Source organism: Cibotium barometz, chromosome 12 (genome assembly GCF_041138505.1).
Source record: "Cibotium barometz isolate CiBa-2024 chromosome 12, ASM4113850v1, whole genome shotgun sequence".
In the NCBI taxonomy this organism is placed as follows: domain Eukaryota; kingdom Viridiplantae; phylum Streptophyta; class Polypodiopsida; order Cyatheales; family Cibotiaceae; genus Cibotium; species Cibotium barometz.
This window is the reverse complement of record NC_141057.1, coordinates 45,257,448-45,277,961: the sequence shown is the minus strand read 5'-3', so window position 1 is coordinate 45,277,961 and position 20,514 is coordinate 45,257,448.

The following is a 20,514-nucleotide window of genomic DNA, read 5'->3' as shown; positions in this document are numbered from 1 at the left end:
GCAACACAAGGATAAAAATGGGCATACCCTTTCCCTAAAGGTAAGTAGCTCTACTGTTCATTTTACTATATGCTCTATCTATGCACCCAACGATTTTACTGAAACAAGGATTATTTATGATCCCTCCTTGAAGGGGAGAGAGCCATCCTCGTTATGGTGAAGGGCCATGCAGATCGATCCCATGCTCGTGTGGAGGCATGTGTCCAAACTAAGAAGGAGCCCTGGAAACACCTCTCCCAAAGTTTCTCTCATAGGCTCTCTCATGGAAGGCCACCAGGTGGATGACACCGCCACTATATGCATGTACATTTGGACCAACATGCAAGTGGGCCAAGATTGACAAGTGCCCCGACTAGACAGATGCTATCTTACTAATGGGTGATGGTGGGGCTACTCTACCCCTCTCTCTCCGGACTTTGCACACGCCACGTGTAAGATTCCTCCCCAGCCTCTCAAGATGTCCAGCATCTTCCCCTGTAATCAATTCCCTCTTCAGAAATATAAAAGATCTTGTTTCTACCAGTTTTGGCCTAGAGAGAGAAAATATTCTGGAGAGAGAATATTCAGATTTTAAATATTTTTGGATGGAAAAAATTCTCATCTTATTAAAATAAGTTCCCCTGAAACAGAAGTTCAAAAAGATTTTGAGAAGGTGCATTAGAAATTAAGTATAATCTGTTGAAGAGGCATTATCTTGGGGGTGAAGATTTTTTCGAAATTTTAAATTAAGGTTCCTATGGACAAATAAGATTCATCCAAATGTAGGGAGGAGATAAATAGAAGAATAAAAGAAAAATCTCCCAAAAATGAGCAAATACTCACATAAGATGAAGAGTTGACTAAGGACAAGGTTAATAGTTAAAAAAGAGAGATATTTAGGTGAAATGATGCATTTTTGACACCTCTGCATGGGGGAATTTCCCTCATGAAGGAGGCGCCTATTTCACATGCTTGAATGAGTTTTAAACTCCCAAATAATGAAATATTTTTATCTCTCCTCTCTCCTGTTTCAACTAGATCCAAAAAGTGAGCAAAATTGACCTAGAAATGGTCAAAATTTGACCAAACTGATCTGGAAAATTCTAGAATCAGTTGGCTTGGTTAGAAGCTCACTTTTTTCTATAAATAGAAGCCCTCCTCTTTGTTGAAACTCAATAGTGCTTATGCACTGTTACTCTACTCCTCCCAAGCCAAGAACTGTGAATTTATTAATAATTCACTAGTTTTTGACATTTCCCTCTTCCAAAGATTGGTGGCCACTCTTGTTACAAACAAGAGTTGAACCCTCAAACCATCAAGCCAAAGGAAAGCTCCAAGAAATTATGTAAGTAGAGATTCTTGTAATTTTCTTTATTGATTTTATGTTTTTCTAATGTTTATGATTGTTTGAAGTGATAAATGGATGCTATGCCTTGATCGAAAGGCTTTTCCCCTCTCTCTTCTTGGAATCAACCCTTCTTATCCTAGTTAAAGTGATAATTATTGGAATTAAACTTTTTATAATGTTTTTCCTTTTATAAGTGAATTTTGATTAGTATAGATTACTTTAAATCAATTAGAGTTAATTTTTAAGAAAAAATTAAGTAGGAAAAATTGAAAAATGGTCAGCCATACAAAGGAGGTTATGGCGAAATTTTTAGAAATAAGAATTATCTTTTATTATACTAAAAGAGTAATTCCTATCAATTCTATACTCTAAAAGTGTCATTTTCATGCATAGAAGATGCATATTGATTATTATTATTTTTTAATGCATAAAAGAATAATCTTTTTATTATGAAAGTCTTACTTTCATCAAAATAGTTTTTTATGCATAAAAGAATAATTTTCTTTTTATTATGAAAGTGTTACTTTCATCAAAATAGATTTTATGCATAAAGGAATAATTTTCTTTTATTATGAAAGTGTTACTTTCATCAAAATAGATTTTTATGCATAAAGGAATAATTTTCTTTTATTATGAAGTATGCATAAAAGATTATTTTTTTTATTATACAAGTGTTACTTTTATCATATTTGATTTTTATGCATAAAAGATTATTTTATTATAAAAGTGTTACTTTTATCATAATTGATTTTCATGCATAAAAGTATGCATAAAAGATTATTTTTATTATTATAAAAGTGTTACTTTTATCATAAATAATTTTTATGCATAAATGGGTGCATAAAAGATATTTTTTTATTAAAAGTGTGATTTTCATCATAAAAGATTTTTATGCATAAACATATGCATAGAAGATATTTTTTTATATTAAAAGTATGATTTTTATCATAAAAGATTTTTATGCATAAACATATGCATAGAAGATATTTTTTATATTAAAAGTATAATTTTCATCATAAAAGATTTTTATGCATAAACATATGCATAGAAGATATTTTTTTAATATTAAAAGTGTGATTTTCATCATAAATGATTTGTATGCATAAATATATGTACAAAAGAAATTCTTTCATGTTAAAAGAGTGATTTCCATCATAAATGATTTTTATGATGATAAAAGTGTGACTTTCATCAGAATTGGATTCTATGCATAGTTAGATGCATATAGAATCTTTAAGGATTCTCTTTAATCTTCTGTTAATTTTCGTAAAAATTGGAAAAATGAATAGGTAGATAATATGTGAGAGAAAATTTTACCATTTTATATTCACTAAGATGGTAATGAGAAAATTCAATTAAACTATCGAAGTCGGAGATCGAGATAAATGATTATTTTATTCCTCTTAAGAAATCCATGTTTTAGAAATCTGTAAGCAAATATTCGTCGGAATAAAATTTAGAAAAAGAGAAATTGAAATAGTACCTTTCGAGAAAGATAGTTTAGGAAGAACCTTTTCAGACCCAAACTCTGATTCAGACTATTGATCAAGACCTAATTCCTTCGTCAATGACGATGTGATCAGTTCAAGAAAAATGCACTCAAAAGAAACTAGTTAAGACTTTTATTTTGATCTGAGGATCAAGTTAACAGAATTCGAGGAATTCTGTTTGGAATTCAGACCTGGATCTAGAAGTATTGGGATACGGATTTAAGATTATTCATGGTTTTCAAACAAAATCTAAACTGAAAACTTGCATAGAAACCTTGTTTTTCTTAAAAGGACTATCTTACGCCAGAATGCTAGAGGGAGCATTTGGCATTTATGTTTTCTAAGGGAAGTTCGGTCGCAACAACTGGCGGGGAGTGTTCAAGGGATAGCTGACGCGGCAAAGCCTGCCTAGGTCTTGACCAGCCTCGGTATGGTTAAAATGGTGCGCTTTCAGTACGATGGACGAGGACCGACGAAGCGGTCCTTGAGTGAAGTGCCAGGACACCTAAGGAGGATCCTGGAGAGTTTTGACCAGGAGATGCACGGGCTCGCGGTGCTGAGGACATCCATGCGTATGTCGAGGAAGATATTATATGATGGACCTATGTTTATTGTAATCTATCACACTAGATCTCGTTGTTGACTTGCTGGTCTCAATGGAGAGTCCAGAGTGATACTGTTTTGAGAGAAACAAAGACTCAATGGAAATTTTGAAGTATGACATGTGTAACCCGTAAATTGTTTGTCAATGGATTGTTTTATAGATTAAAGTTTTAAAGAGGAGTGTGTGCGTATCTGTTTTCTAAAGCTAAAGTTAAGAATAGCATTTCAATTATGGGTGGGTGAGTACTTGTTTGTATCTACCAGCAGCTGACCATGAAGCTCATGTCAGAAAAGTTCTTGAGATTCTAAGGAAGCACTAACTCTTTACCAAAAAGAGCAAATGCACTTTCTCTGCCACCGACCATGTTGAATACTTGGGCTTTCTAGTATCAAAAGATGGAATTTCTCCAGATTCCGCAAAAGTCCAAGGAGTCATAGATTGGCCTGAACCAAAGACAGTGAAAGAAGTCAGAGGATTCTTGGGATTGACTGGTTGGTATAGACTGGTTGGTATTGACTGGTTGGGATTGACTGGTTGGTATAGAATTTTTATACCAAAGTATGCTCTCATAGCTTCCCCCCTGACTAATCTTCTCAAGAAGAATATTCCGTTTCAATGGTCTGCCAGGTGCCAGAGTGCTTTTGATAAGCTAAAGACTACCTTGGTAACCAATCCCGTCCTGAAACTGCCAGATTTCTCTCTACCCTTTGAGGTAGTAATTGATGCTAGTGGTTTTGCCCTGGGAGGTGCACTCATGCAGGAAGGTCATGCAGTGGCCTATGAATCCCGAAAACTCAGAACGCATGAAAGGAATTATGCTGTCCACGACTTGGAACTACTTTCAGAAGTATATGCTCTGAAATTGTGGAGACATTACCTACTGGGTCAAAGATTCACTTTGATGACTGATCATCACACCTTAAAGTGGATCTTCACTCAGAAGGATCTCAACATGTGCCAAAGAAGGTGGATGCAGACCCTGCAGGAATTTGATTTTGAAATCAAGTATCGCCCAGGCAAAGAAAATGTGGTAGCAGATGCCCTCAGCAAGAAAGCCTCCTTGCTTGCAATTACTGTAATATCAAATCCTTTGATTACTGAAGCAAGAGAGAAGATCATGCAGGATAGATTCTTTGGCCCTATTGCTACCCTACTTATGCAGGAAAGCAAAACTCCACAGGAGTTGAACAGAGTTCAAGGGTACAGCCTCGATGATGGAATTATGTATTATAATCGCAGGCTATGCATTCCCAATGATGAGGGAACCAAAGGGCAAATTCTGAATGAAGCCCATGACAGCCTTATTGCAGGACATCCACGTTTCATCAAAACCTACATGTCTGTAAAGAAAAGCTTCTTTTGGCCTGGTTTGAAAAAGGATGTACTGAATCATGTACGTCAATGTCTGACATGCCAGAAAGTCAAAGCTGAAAGAGTAAAAATGCCTGGGAAGTTACATCCATTAGACATCCCCCAGATGAAGTGGGAATGTATCAGTATGGACTTCATTATTGGATTACGTTCAGTGCAATCAGGTTACAACTCCATCTTCGTGGTAGTTGATAGACTAACCAAAGTTGCCCATCTGATTCCAGTAAAAGAAACCTACACTGCAGTGGATGTGGCCAGAGTATTCCTTAAGGAAATCTTTAGATTGCATGGCCTACCTAGGAGAATAGTAAGTGATCGAGATCCCAAGTTTACTTCAAGATTCTGGACTGCATTTTTCAAAGCAGTGGGAACTTTCTTGGATCTCAGCACAGCTTATCACGCTGAGACCGATAGTCAAACTGAAAGGGTAAACCAAGTAATCGAAGATATACTTCGGTCATGCTGTGGTGGCAGGGAACCCAAGAAGTGGCTAAGCTATCTACACCTAGTCGAGTTTGCCTACAATGCTTCTTATCACCGAAGTATCGGGATGAGCCCTTTTAAAGCTCTGTATGGACAAGATTGCTTAACTCCATTAACTTGGTCCGACCCATTGATTAGGGTCAAGATATCTAGACAGATGCTTGACGACATGGAACAGCAGATGTAGGCAATTCATAAAGATATTAAAGCTGCCCAGGATCGACAGAAGCAATATGCAGATAAGAAGAGGACAGATAGAGAATTCAAAGAAGCAGATATGGTCTTCATTCGAGTATGCCCCAGAAGAAGTTCTCTATCTCTTGGGAAGTACAAGAAGTTATCCCCCAGATATTGTGGGCCATATCTGATTACAAAGAAAGTAGGTGACTTAGCCTACGAGCTTCTTCTGCCTCCTCATCTTAAAGTACATAATGTATTTCATGTCAGCCTTCTTAAAAAGTATATACCAAGCCCGAATCATGTGCTTGATGATGAGATCTTAACTTCTTCAACCCAAGGGCAGATGGAACTCTAACCTAAAGAAATCCTTGATGTTCGAGAAAAGATTCTCAGGAACAAAATTCTGAGAGAATTATTGGTCAAATGGAAGTTCTATCCTTTTGAAGATGCCACCTGGGAGAAAGAAGCCGATCTGTTGTGAGAATACCCACAGTTTGTGAGATGAGGACATCTCGCGTTTTCAACTGGGAGAGAATGTAAGATTCCTCCCCAGCCTCTCAAGATGTCCAGCATCTTCCCCTGTAATCAATTCTCTCTTTAGAAATATAAAAGATCTTGTTTCTACCAGTTTTGGCCTAGAGAGAGAAAATATTTTGGAGAGAGAATATTTAGATTTTAAATATTTTTGGATGGAAAAAATTCTCATCTTATTAAAATAAGTTCCCTTGAAACAGAAGTTCAAAAAGATTTTGAGAAGGTGCATTAGAAATTAAGTATAATCTGTTGAAGAGGCATTATCCTGGGGGTGAAGATTTTTTCGAAATTTTAAATTAAGGTTCCTATGGACCAATAAGATTCATCCAAATGTAGGGAGGAGATAAATGAAGAAATAAAAGAAAAATCCCCCAAAAATGAGTAAATACTCACATAAGATGAAGAGTCGACTAAGAACAAGGTTAATAGTTAAAAAGAGATATTTAGGTGAAATGATGCATTTTTGACACCTCTGCATGGGGGAATTCCCCTCATGAAGGAGGCGCCTATTTCACATGCTTGAATGAGTTTTAAACTCCCAAATAATGAAATATTTTTATCTCTCCTCTCTCCTGTTTCAAATAGATCCAAAAAGTGAGCAAAATTGACCTAGAAATGGTTAAAAATTGACCAAACTGATCCGGAAAATTTTAGAATCAGTTGGCTTGGTTAGAAGCTCACTTTTTCCTATAAATAGAAGCCCTCCCCTTTGTTGAAACTCAATAGTGTTTATGCACTGTCACTCTACTCCTCCCTGTTACCATATTATAGTAGTGATGTGTGTGAACACACTTAGGACCGCCGGGGCACTTTTTCCCTCACTAGGAGGTTTTTTCCCCCGTGCATTGTATATACGCCCATTATCTTCTAGGGCTTGTTATCTTTCATTTTTGGCACTCATAATACACTACTGTGTTGTGCTCAAGCTTCCTCATCTTCTTGAAGTTGTGTGTGCATTCCTGCAACCCTAATTCCAACAATTGGTATCAGAGCAGGCTTCCTCCTCCCGGGCAGCATCACCGGCACCTGCCGCTTCATCTCCTCCGATTGCGACGAGGTTTCACGAGCGTCTGCAAGTTAGTATATGCTGTTAGTACGGCTCGTCTGTTTTGGGCTGTGCTACATAGCACAGGTCGATTTTATACAGGTTTACCTCTTACAGACAGCATTTACATCTAGTAGTACAGTCATTGGCCATGGCTGACAACAATGATGTATTCCGCATGTTGGCTGCTGAGGATAAGTTGGATGGCACCAACTATCCATTGTGGGCATATATGATGCGACATGTATTGGTAGCAAAGGGGTTATGGAACATTGTGCAGGGTATTGATGCACGTCCTATTGTGGCTGGGAATGCTGCAAACACATCAGAAACAGGTACTGTTGATGATGGTGCAGGCACAAGTGCTGTAGCAGCTGTTCGAGAACCACCACTTTCAGCAGAGCAGATTCGTTGGGATGGTAGAGATGCGCAGGCTCATGCCTTGATTGCGCTGTCTGTCAAACGTACCATTATCCCACATATTCGCTCCTGCAGGACTTCTAAGGATGCTTGGAATGTACTTGCCACATTGTATCAGGCAAGAAATGAGGCTCGTGTTGCTTACCTCCGAAAACAGTTGGAGAGTGAGCATATGAACGAAGGTGATTCTATGGATAGCTTTTTGACAAAGATCAAGGATTTCAAAGAGCAGCTCATTTCTGCAGATGAAATCCTGTCAGACAGTTCACTTGTGCAGACTGTTTTGAATGGTCTACCAGATTCTTATCAGGGTTTTGCTTCCACTCTTCGCTTGATGATGAAAGGCAATCCCAATGCCTTATCATTTGAGGAGTTAGTTTCTGTTTTGCTGCAAGAAGACCAGTCAAGGCAAAACAGGAATATTATGCGTGTCGCAGATCAAGCTTTCGTTGCTAGTCAGAGAAGCGGGAAAGGTAAAGCTGGCTTTTCTTCTAGTAAGCAGAAATCTGCAAATGCTGCGCAACCAAAGAAGGAAGACAAAGATGAGAAGAAGGGTGACAAACAGAAGACATTTTGCAAGTACTGTAAGGGAAATGATCATGTCATCAAAGCGTGTCCTAAGCTGGCTGCGAAAGAGGCTAAGAAGAAAGAGGCTGGTATGGCTGTTGCAGATGCCTCTCCTTCTAACAATGAATCTGCTAATGTTGTTCAAGATACAGAATGGGCATTCAATGCGCAGTGCAGTTATGACCCATCTTTGCATGACACATGTATGTCTGCAGTAGATTCAGATGTATGGTACTTTGACAGTGGTGCCACTAAGCATATCACCTCGCAGCGCAGTTTATTCACTTTCCTTGAGTCTGCTCCCACAGGGAATACTGTCACTTGTGCCAATAACTCCTCTTATCCCGTTAAAGGAGTTGGACAGATTGTGCTGAATGTTGCAAATTGCAACACCTTTACACTTTTTGATGCATTGTATGTGCCAGGGATCAAAAAGAATCTGCTGTCAGTCTCCGCATTTGCCAAAACAGGTTTGGTTGTAAAATTTGTGGATGACAGATGTACTGTTCATGATCTCTCTTGTGGTGACATCATTGTAGCATCTGGTTCACTATGTCGAGGGCTGTATAAGCTCAATATGGATGGCAAATGTGTAGAGGATTCAGCATGTGCTATTATGGATACGCAGGCTATTTCAAATGCAAAACTGTGGCATGCACGTTTTGGTCATCTGAATTTTGCAAGTTTGCTGCGCCTGCAGAAATCTGAAATGGTGTCTTCTTTGCCTAAGCTTGAGGCACCTGTCAAGCATGTTTGTGAGGGCTGCATATTGGGTAAAATGCAGCGTGCTTCCTTTCCCAAAGATGGATCAGTGAGAGCTGAACGCAGATTGCAGCTTGTTCACAGTGATGTTTGTGGTCCCATGCAAACTCCATCATTTGGAAACTACCTTTACTTCGTGACTTTCATTGATGATTTTACCAGGCATGCATGGGTATATCCTTTGAAGGCAAAGTCCGAAGTGTTTTTGTGCTTCAAACAGTTTTTGGTTATGGCTGAAAATGTGTCAGAAAGTAAGATGGGCACCCTCCGTTCAGATCGAGGGGGGGAGTATATGTCTTCAGAATTTAATGCATTTCTGGCTGAGCGTGGGATAAAACACCAATGTACAGTGCCGTATACACCACAGCAAAATGGTGTGGCTGAGAGAAAAAACAGGTCTCTCATGGAAATGGCAAGATGTATGGTTAAGAGTCAAAGTCTACCACATGGTTTTTGGCTTGAGGCTGTCATGTGTGCCACTTATGTACTAAACAGGTGTCCCACCAAAGCATTACAGGTTGTCACTCCATATGAGGCTTGGCATAGCCGCAAGCCATCTGTTGGCCATTTACGTGTTTTTGGTTGCCTGGCATATGCATTAGTGCCTGTGCAACATCGCAGAGGAGGTGTATGTATCGCAGCCTCGTGGTTTTGTTCAAAGAGGGCAGGAAAACAAAGTGTGCAGGTTAAAAAAGGCTTTATATGGTTTAAAGCAAGCTCCACGAGCTTGGTATGAAAAAATACATGCATATTTGACTGCACATGGGTTTCAGAATAGTCCAACAGAAAGCACTTTGTATGTTAAACGTGTGGATGGTGTACATCTAATCATTGCTCTCTATGTCGATGACATGCTGCTCACAGGACCAAATGAGAGTCATATTGCTGATTTTAAGGCTGATTTGAATGCCTCTTTTGAGATGTCAGATTTGGGGCATTTGCATCATTATTTGGGGATACAATTTAAGCAGTGTGATGGAGGTATTGCTTTGTGTCAGACAAAGTATATTGAAACATTGTTGCGGAGATTTGGCCTTGAAGACTGCAAGCCTATTGCTACTCCAATGGAGACAGGTTTGAAGTTGAGTCTTCATGATGCTGGAGATCACTTTGATGTCACACTCTATCAGACAGCTGTTGGTTGCCTCATTTATGTATGCATTACGAGGCCAGACATTCAGTTTGCAGTCTCACAGGTGAGCAGATTTATGCATAGCCCAGGCATTAAGCATTGGCAGGCAGTGAAGCGTATCTTTCGCTATTTGAGTGGTACTCGGCATCTTGGGTTGTTTTATCCCAAGGGGGGATCATTGCCGCCAGATTTACATGTTTTTTCAGATTCTGACTGGGCTGGTTGTTATGACACACGCGTGTCCACGAGTGGTTTTTGCTTCATGCTTGGAAGCTCATGCATATCATGGTTGAGCAAGAAGCAGCCTACTGTGGCCACTTCTAGTTGTGAAGCTGAGTACAGGGCAGCTTTCACAGCTACGGTTGAGTGTGTGTGGCTCAGACGCCTTATGGCTGATTTGGGTGTTGGGCAGCCATCTGCCACCACCATCTTCACTGACAGTCAGAGCGCATTGGCAGTTGCGCGGAACCCAGTGTTCCATGCTCGTACGAAGCACATTGAGGTGCACTACCATTATGTCAGGGAGAGACTCTCTGCAGGAGAGATCAGTTTGGCTTATGTGCCAACACAGGATAACCTTGCAGACCTTTTCACAAAGGCTCTGCCTCGTGAGAAGTTCGAAGCTTTTCGCAAAGCTTTGGGCTTACTCCCTTTTGTGGATTCGTCCACATAGCTAGACACTTCCCTATACATGAGTGCTAGCTCTTGTTCACCGCATCACTCCAGGGGGGATTTGTTACCATATTATAGTAGTGATGTGTGTGAACACACTTAGGACCGCCGGGGCACTTTTTCCCTCACTAGGAGGTTTTTTCCCCCGTGCATTGTATATACGCCCATTATCTTCTAGGGCTTGTTATCTTTCATTTTTGGCACTCATAATACACTACTGTGTTGTGCTCAAGCTTCCTCATCTTCTTGAAGTTGTGTGTGCATTCCTGCAACCCTAATTCCAACACTCCCAAGCCAAGAACTGTGAATTTATTAATAATTCACTAGTTTTTGACATTTCTCTCTTCCAAAGATTGGTGGCCACTCTTGTTACAAACAAGAGTTGAATCCTCAAACCATCAAGCCAAAGGAAAGCTCCAAGAAATTATGTAAGTAGAGATTCTTGTAATTTTCTTTATTGATTTTATGTTTTTCTAATGTTTATGATTATTTGAAGTGATAAATGGATGCTATGCCTTGATCGAAATGCTTTTCCCCTCTCTCTTCTTAGAATCAACCCTTCTTATCCTAGTTAAAGTGATAATTATTGGAATTAAACTTTTTATAATGTTTTTCCTTTTATAAGTGAATTTTGATTAGTATAGATTACTTTAAATCAATTACAGTTAATTTTTAAGACAAAATTAAGTAGGAAAATTTAAAAAATGGTCAACCATCCAAAGGAGGTTATGGCAAAATTTTTGGAAATAAGAATTATCTTTTATTATGCTAAAAGAGTAATTCCTATCAATTCTATACTCTAAAAGTATCATTTTCATGCATAGAAGATGCATATTGATTATTATTATTTTTTAATGCATAAAAGAATAATCTTTTTATTATGAAAGTATTACTTTCATCAAAATAGTTTTTTATGCATAAAAGAATAATTTTCTTTTTATTATGAAAGTGTTACTTTCATCAAAATAGATTTTATGCATAAAGGAATAATTTTCTTTTATTATGAAAGTGTTACTTTCATCAAAATAGATTTTTATGCATAAAGGAATAATTTTCTTTTATTATGAAAGTGTTACTTTCATCAAAATGGATTTTTGTGCATAAAAGATTATTTTTTATTATAAAAGTGTTACATTTATCATATTTGATTTTCATGCATAAAAGATTATTTTTTATTATAAAAGTGTTACTTTTATCATATTTAATTTTCATGCATAAAAGTATGCATAAAAGATTTTTTTTATTATAAAAGTGTTATTTTTATCATATTTGATTTTTATGCATAAAAGATTATTTTATTATAAAAGTATTACTTTAATCATAATTGATTTTCATGCAAAAAGGTATGCATAAAAGATTATTTTTATTATTATAAAAGTGTTACTTTTATCATAATTGATTTTTATGCATAAATGGGTGCATAAAAGATAATTTTTTATTAAAAGTGTGATTTTCATCATAAAAGATTTTTATGCATAAACATATGCATAGAAGATATTTTTTTATATTAAAAGTATGATTTTTATCATAAAAGATTTTTATGCATAAACATATGCATAGAAGATATTTTTTATATTAAAAGTATGATTTTCATCATAAAAGATTTTTATGCATAAACATATGCATAGAAGATATTTTTTTAATATTAAAAGTGTGATTTTCATCATAAATGATTTGTATGCATAAATATATGCATAAAAGAAATTCTTTCATGTTAAAAGAGTGATTTTCATCATAAATGATTTTTATGATGATAAAAGTGTGACTTTCATCAGAATTGGATTCTATGCATAAATAGATGCATATAGAATCTTTAAGGATTCTCTTTAATCTTCTGTTAATTTTCGTAAAATTGGAAAGATGAATAGGTAGATAATATGTGAGAGGAAATTTTACCATTTCATATTCACTAAGATGGTAATGAGAAAATTCAATTAAACTATCGAAGTCAGAGATCGAGATAAATGATTATTTTATTCCTTTTAAGAAATCCATGTTTTAAGCAAATATTCGTCGGAACAAAATTTAGAAAAAGAGAAATTGAAATAGTACCTTTCGAGAAAGATAGTTTAGGAAGAACCTTTCCAGACCCAAACTCTGATTCAGACTATTGATCAAGACCTAATTCCTTCGTCAATGACGATGTGATCAGTTCAAGAAAAATACACTCAAAACACCCACCGAATCTGAAACTAGTTAAGACTTTGATTTTGATCTGAGGATCAAGTTAACAGAATTCGAGGAATTCTGTTTGGAATTCAGACTTGGATCTAGAAGTATTGGGATACGGATTTAAGATTATTCATGGTTTTCAAACAAAATCTAAACTGAAAACTTGCATAGAAACCTTGTTTTTCTTAAAAGGACTGTCTTACGCCAGAATGCTGGCGCCAGAATGCTGGAGGGAGCATTTGGCATTTATGTTTTCTAAGGGAAGTTCGGTTGCAATAGTTGGCGGGGAGTGTTCAAGGGATAGCTCACGCGGCAAAGCTTGACCAGCCTCAGTATGGTTAAAATGGTACACTTCCGGTACAATGGACGAGGGCCGACGAAGCGGTCCCTGAATGAAGTGCCAAGACACCTAAGGAGGATCCTGGAGGGTTCTGACCAGGAGATGCACGTGCTCGCGGTGCCGAGGACATCCATGCGTATGTCGAGAAAGATATTATATGATGGACCTATGTTTATTGTAATCTATCACACTGGATCTCGTTGTTGACTCGCTGGTCTCAACGGAGAGTCCAGAGTGATACTGTTTTGTGAGAAATAAAGACTCAATGAAAATTTTGAAGTATGACATGTGTAACCCGTAAATTGTTTGTCAATGGATTGTTTTATAGATTAAAGTTTTAAAGAGGAGTGTGTGCGTATCTGTTTTCTAAAGCTAAAGTTAAGAATGGCATTTCAATTATGGGTGGGTGAGTACTTGTTTGGATCTACCGATTCCGTGGTGGCAGGGTGGTGGCTAACCCATGGGCCGGATGGGGTTAGACTGGAATCAGTGGAGTTTTTAATAATCAACTGAAAAATCTTAGGATTCGAGTAGCTAGTCAATTCCCTGATAAATTTCTCAAATGAGTGGATCAACGGCTGTGCCTGATCTTGATCAGGAAAAAAGCATTGAATTTACTAAAATGATCAAATTATATCAGTGACAGTTTCCTTCTATTTGGTTTATTCAGTTGAAGGATAGCTTAGAATTGATCACGTTAGAAAAATTCGTTAAGAAAATTCAAAAAGGTGGAATCGTCCTCGCTTTTTGGGCATGGGAAATTTTCTCAGTTTCGGATTTCGGAGTGACCACCAGCCTAGTCTCGTGCCCAGACATTCGTGGTGGGCGAGGCCCCGAGTGAGAAACCCTGCCCCATGCATGAGGGGGCTGCTTCCACTATCAGCTACCGGGAGTGTGGTGCACGGAGGGGGTAGAGGGATCTCACACCACCACCCCACAGTTTTGCACCCCCGCCTTTCAAGTTCATCTTGGAAAGGCTAGCTTTGATGAAGGCATAGGCATTGCATGGGGAGTAAAAAGAGACCTAGGTGGGCCCCCACATGCAATGTGGGATGCATAAGGTATGCAATTAACTTTTGCAAGATGTTTGGGAGAATGCAGGCCAGAGAGAGCAAGAGACAAGTGCCCATGGCCAAGAGAGAGAATCTAATGCAACCAATTCAAACAAAAGGACCAGACCCCACCCTCACTATGTTAATTAACGATCTAATTTGATGAAGGCATAGGCATTGCATGGGGAGTAAAAAGAGCCCTAGGTGGGCCCCCACATGCAATGTGGGATGCATAAGGTATGCAATTAACTTTTGCAAGATGTTTGGGAGAATGCAGGCCAGAGAGAGCAAGAGACAAGTGCCCATGGCCAAGAGAGAGAATCTAATGCAGCCAATTCAAACAAAAGGACCAGACCCCACCCTCACTATGTTAATTAACGATCTAAATGGGTTCTTATAATACTAGGCCCACAAAAGGGCTAAAGGCATTAAAGTTCGCTCTCAGGGTTAATTGGTTGGCCAAAGGAGATGTCCCACTAGCTTCTTCTTTCATCAGATTAGAGAGAAGCATCAACAACAAGAACAAATTAGCAAGCCCCAACTCCCTGATGGGTCCATTAAAGAGGATGAAGAAACAATCGAAGCCCACATGCATCCAGCAAGATGGGCAAGGAAAAAATGCCACATTGCCCAAACTGTCTCCCCAGTGCAAAGTTTTACTAGCATTTCTGGTCGTTGTAAAAGCCCAGAACTCTATGCCATGGTCAATGAAGTATGCAAACATGGTGAACTCACCCTAGAAACAGCTTATCCCTAAACACACCAATCATACTATGGTGGAAAACTAGTGGCACCCTCACCATGCTAAACACATCCTAGAAGATCTTTACTAAAGCTATTGTTCTCCACATAAAGTTCATCATCCCTAGGCTGGATGACACTAACCAATTCAGATTTATGCATGGTCGACAAATTCATAAATTCTTGAGGACATATTAAATGTGTAATGTGGGATTGATCATGCCTTGCATTGTACATGCTCCTCAAGCTAGACCTGGTCAAAGCATATGATCAGGTCTATTGGAATTTCATGCTTGCTATAGTGGACAAGATGGGGTTTTCCCTATCAAAATGAGTGATGCTAGAGTGCCAAGTCACCTAGTCAAGTTATCACACATGAGCTACCAAAGCTTTGTTACACCTCCCTCATATAAAAGGAGTCATTTTCAATCAATGGATCAAGTAAGCTCTCAAGCCTCTTTATGAGTACAAGTCTTAATCTTGTAACCTAATTGTGCTTGAGTCTAAAGCTTAATTATCTTAGTTCATTCATCATGATTGTTAGTAAGTATCACCCACCCTAGCTTAGCTTATCACTAAGCACATGTTAATTAGTATAGGATTAAGTCTTTCTTATCATCAACATTTCCATGGGAGCTTGGATCCACAAGCTTTAATATGGTATCAGAGCCAAGTTCTTGCTCCCCATAGCTTAGCATTCATCTCTTTCAACTTATATTGCACTAATCTCAGTCTATTAGCCATTTGCACTCACTTAAGCTCAACCTTATCTTCTACCCAAGAGAGAGGCTGAGATTGCAAAGCCTCATTCTCCACACTCCCTTGACCACTGTCCAAGATTTTTATCCACTCACTCCTCATCTCAAGGTGTTCAAGCTCACCAGAGGGATTCAACAAATAGTGCCTCCAGCTCACAAATTTTGCCCAGCAGTGCCGACGAGCCTTTCTGTGCATTCCGCATTGTTGCTTGCAACAATCAACCCAAGCCCTCTTGGTTGTGGGTTAGCAATGCCCTAAGCTACCCACCACAAACCAATTTTAAGCCCTCTTGGTTGTGGGTTAGCAATGCCCTAAGCTACCCCCACAAACCAATTTTAAGCCCATTTCATGCACTAATGACAAGGGTGGGATCAAAAAACCAGTCAGGCTTAAATGCCGTGTTCTAAGAGAGATTAAGCTCATTTTGAGTTCTATTCGAGGTACTCATCAAGGGAAAGAAGGCCAAGCAAAAAGCCCCATCAAAAGCACCATTAATTTGCTCAATTTTGTCCTTCATTTTTTAGCTCTGTCAATCACTATGATTAACACTTAATCACTATCATTAGTAGTCAATTAGCTTTGTTAATCACTATGATTAATACTTAATCACTATCATTAGTAGTCAATTAGCAAAAACTGAGCTTAATAAAACTCAAAATTGGAAAATTAGAATATTATTCCACTGTGGGAAACTCTCTCTTGCATTAAAATCCATCTCATCCACCTGTATTACTCAATTTAAGTGGTTTTTTCATCTCATCTAGTTCAATTTTGGCACATAATTTGCATCTTAACCATTTGTAAAAGGGTTAGACACTACTTGAGCACATAATTTGCATCTTAACCACTTGTAAAAGGGTTAGACACTACTTGAGCACTAAAATCAAGGCTCAAGGTAAGACACCCTTCTCATCATGGAGCATGTAGAAGTCGTCTCAAGATTTAATGGTGATGGGTTTTACACGTGGCAAAGTAGGACCATGTACTTGCTTATGGTGGGTAAGGGCTTTGTGCTTTGGTTCCCATGGCTTATCAAGTCCCAATCCACCTTTAACACAATAATGTAATCTTGCTTATGGGTAAGGGGGTTTGTGCTTTGGTTCCCATGGCTTATCAATTCCCAATCCACCTATAACACAATCATGTAATCTTGCATCACATTGATTCAAAGCAGTCACACTCCTCGATACAATCTTCTTTAAAAGGAAACACTTTAACTCTTCAAAGCTCCCTCCTCGATACACAAGTCTAAAAACTCACCTAATGCATATCAAATCACCCATAGAGTGATTGACCTATCTTGGAAAACCTCTATCCTTGATTCCTAGAAGCAACACCTTTTTCCCCACTTGTGCGAGGGACGGCCCCATTAACCTAGTCCTCTAAAGTAGAATTGTCCATGGACTTATTTACCTAGCATAGTGCGATTGATTAGATTTGTTGGAAAGCCACCCGACTAATCGAGTCCACCCGTTTAGAGGATGGTGCCGTCAGGGCGATCCACCCTCCCACAAGTTCCACCCAACTCACCCGTTATTTTTGTTTTCTAATTATTCCTACCACATTGTGTGACATATATAGACAAGTTCATTAATTAGAGATCTTACACAGATGATATTCATTAAAATAGCCACTTAACTTAAAATAATGATACAATAATACTAGAAAACAAAGGACTTAATAAAAATAATTACAAAGGTTCAAATCCAACTATAGCCAGATCCAGGCTCTCTTATTCCATGTTTTATTATGCTGATAGTCTAGAATTCGGTCTTCCAGTCTTGCCGTTGGTAACCAGGGAGGACTCAAGCTGGCCTGTCACCCTCTATAGTTCTATCGCTTGATCCTCCCGCTCCTCGTAGGGATGTCTACGCACTAAGGTGGGCTTATTTACCACACTAGCCTAGGCCCTATAGAACCAGGCAACATCCATAACTCTCGCCAAACCAATGAGTTCCAACTTCCCAATGGTATGCGGGATACCTTGGCCAAATCCGGGCCTCACTAACATCGCCGCTCGGCTACACAAGCACAGGAATGGGGTTAGCATCACGGCGAGGAGAAGATGTACATGTACTTTAATTTAAGCAAGAAGCAATATAATAGTTCAATCCAACCTTATAAGATACGAGAAACCACATTAACATTTCAAGAAAGTAACAATTCTATAAGAAATTTTAAGTTCAGATAATTATGGAAGCTTATATTCTCAAAACAAGGGAAAGTAGCATTCTTTATCTTTCTTAATTTATGCTAAGGATTAATCCAAAAAACTCTTTTTAGATGATTATCAAGCTAACCTGGCTATTGCCTCCATGAGGGACTCCTAAGGGAAGAGCTAGGGCCGCATTCGGCGGACCATGCCCTCTTGTGTCGTTGGTCGTGCATACTTCTCAAGACAACATTTTGGCATCTTTGAGGAGGAGCCATACTATCTACTCTCTCATAGTTTGCACAATCACGAACTCAATGATCCATACGGATCACAATTTGGAGTCCGTTTGCTCACTTTATGAGCAAAAGACTCACCCGTGTGGGAACCACCTCTAAGAGCTAGAGTGTGCTTGCTTAAGTCTCTTTATATGGGGGGGGCAAAAGTAGAGTGTCCTTAAGCTGAGAACAAGTCTAGCTGAGAATAGTACCAGAGGGTTGTGGGGAGTAGAAGAGTTCTCCCCTTAAGTCTATGCACACCACCGCGGGGGGTGGGGGGGAGGTGGAGGACACCCCCTCCACAACATAAGGGGTGGGAGACTACTGGGAACTTGGCTGAGAAAGGGCTTGCTAGGAAGGTGGGAGACTACTGGGAACTTGGCTGAGAAAGGGCTTGCTAGGAAGGTGGCTACAGAGGGCTATCGGGAAGAGTCTCCACTCAGAGAGTAGGCTCCACAACACAAGGGGTGGGAGGCTGCTGGGAGCTTTTTTGAGAAAGGGCTTGCTAGGAGGGTGGTTGCAGAAGGCTGTCGGGGAGATTCTCCACACTCAGAGAGTCAACTGGGCATAGAGGAGGGTGTTGGGGCTGAGGGGGTTTATATAGGGTTTGCTACTACTACTACGGACACGAGTAAGAGTAAGGAGAGAGCAAAGAGGGGTGGAAAGGACGGTATACGTGAAAGTACGTCGGCCTATGGGGTTGCATGGACATGTAGAAAGGGTGGTTCATATAAAGCAAGCCAAAGGTAGGGTACGCATGTACCTTCCAGGGAAATGGTCGCATGGGTGTCCACGTAGCGATGGCTAGTGGAGACCATACGCTAGGGTGGTCGGTTTTTAGTCCGTGTTGTGTGGGTCAAATTTGGACTCAAAATTTTAAGATTCCAAGTAGAAATAGCTTAATTATTAAAATGTTGATTTTTATGCCATAAAAAGGACCATGATTTCATCTATTAAATGGACATATATTATTATTGAAGATGGGCATGTTACATCCTTCCCCCCTTAAAGAAACCGAGATTTCCTCATCTCGTCGTGAATTTGGGGTAATCTCTTAAAAGTTTAGCTTCATCTTCCCAAGTTGCATTGTCTTCAGGATAGTCTTTCCATTGCACTAGATGTTCTGTAAGGGTTCGATTACGAAGTTGCCTTTCTCTAGAATCTATGATTCTACTAGGTTGCAACTTAAGGACTCCTTGAGTTAGGATTTCAATTTTCTCATCATCAAGAATATGATCGAGACTGGGTACATAAGGCTTCAACAAGCTTACATGAAATACATTGTGGACCTTAACATGGGATGGGAGCTGAAGCTTATAGGCACTTCTACCCAAACACTTGATGACTGTATAGGGCCCATAATATCTTGGGCTGAGTTTCTTATATTTCCCAAGTAATAGAGAGCTACATTTGGGTCGCACCTGCATAATAACTTTGTCTCCTCCTTGAAGATCCTTTCAGACCTCCTTGTGTCGGCGTAATGTTTCTATCTATCTTGAGCAGCTTTAATATCTTTTTGGATAGCCTTGGTCCACTCTTCCATCTCCCCGAGCATTTTTCTAGAGGCTTCGACTCTAGGTTGGATCACATAAATTTAGAGGAGATTAGCATTCCTATCCATAGAGTGCCTTAAATGGTGACATCTCTATGCTCTGGTGATAAGATATATTATAGGCAAATTCTACTAGAGAAAGGTATTGAATCCATCTTCTTGGCTCCTGCCCGCAATATGCTCTGAGAATGTCCTCAATTACTTGGTTGACTCTCTTAGTCTAGCCATCATGTGATTCCCAAAAATCCATGAACTTCGTAGATTGAATTAGGGGGTGGCTATTCCAGTGTATCTTTGACCTTGGCGAGATCTACTGAGATACCATCTTGGGAGACAATGAATCCGAGATACTCAATCTACATTTACTTTTCTTAGCATAGAGTTTATGTCTATGCATTAATTGCAACACTCTACGCACATGCTCCTCATGTTCTTCCATCGACTTGGAGTAGACTAGAATGTTGTCAAAAAAGATAAGAAAAAATTCATCTAAGTAGGGACGGAATATATCTTGCATTAGGTGGTTGCAAGAGCATTGGTTAACCCCAATGACATCATAGTAAACTCATAGTGGCTATAACGGGTATATTGAAAGCTGTCTTGGGTATATTTGCTTCCTTGACTCTAATTTGATACTAGCCAGACCTTAAATCTATCTTAGAGAAAACCTTGGCCCCATGAAGCTTGTCAAGAAGCTCGTTGATGCAAGGGAAAGGGTACTTGTTCTCTTGACAATGATTTGATTTAGCCCCTGATAATCTATGCAGAGACAAAGAGTGCCATCCTTCTTCTTTTGAAAAAGAATGGGTGCTCCCTAAGGAGAGCTAGCATCTAAATCATTGCTCACAATGAGTTGGCAAAGTTGCTCCTTGAGTTCAATG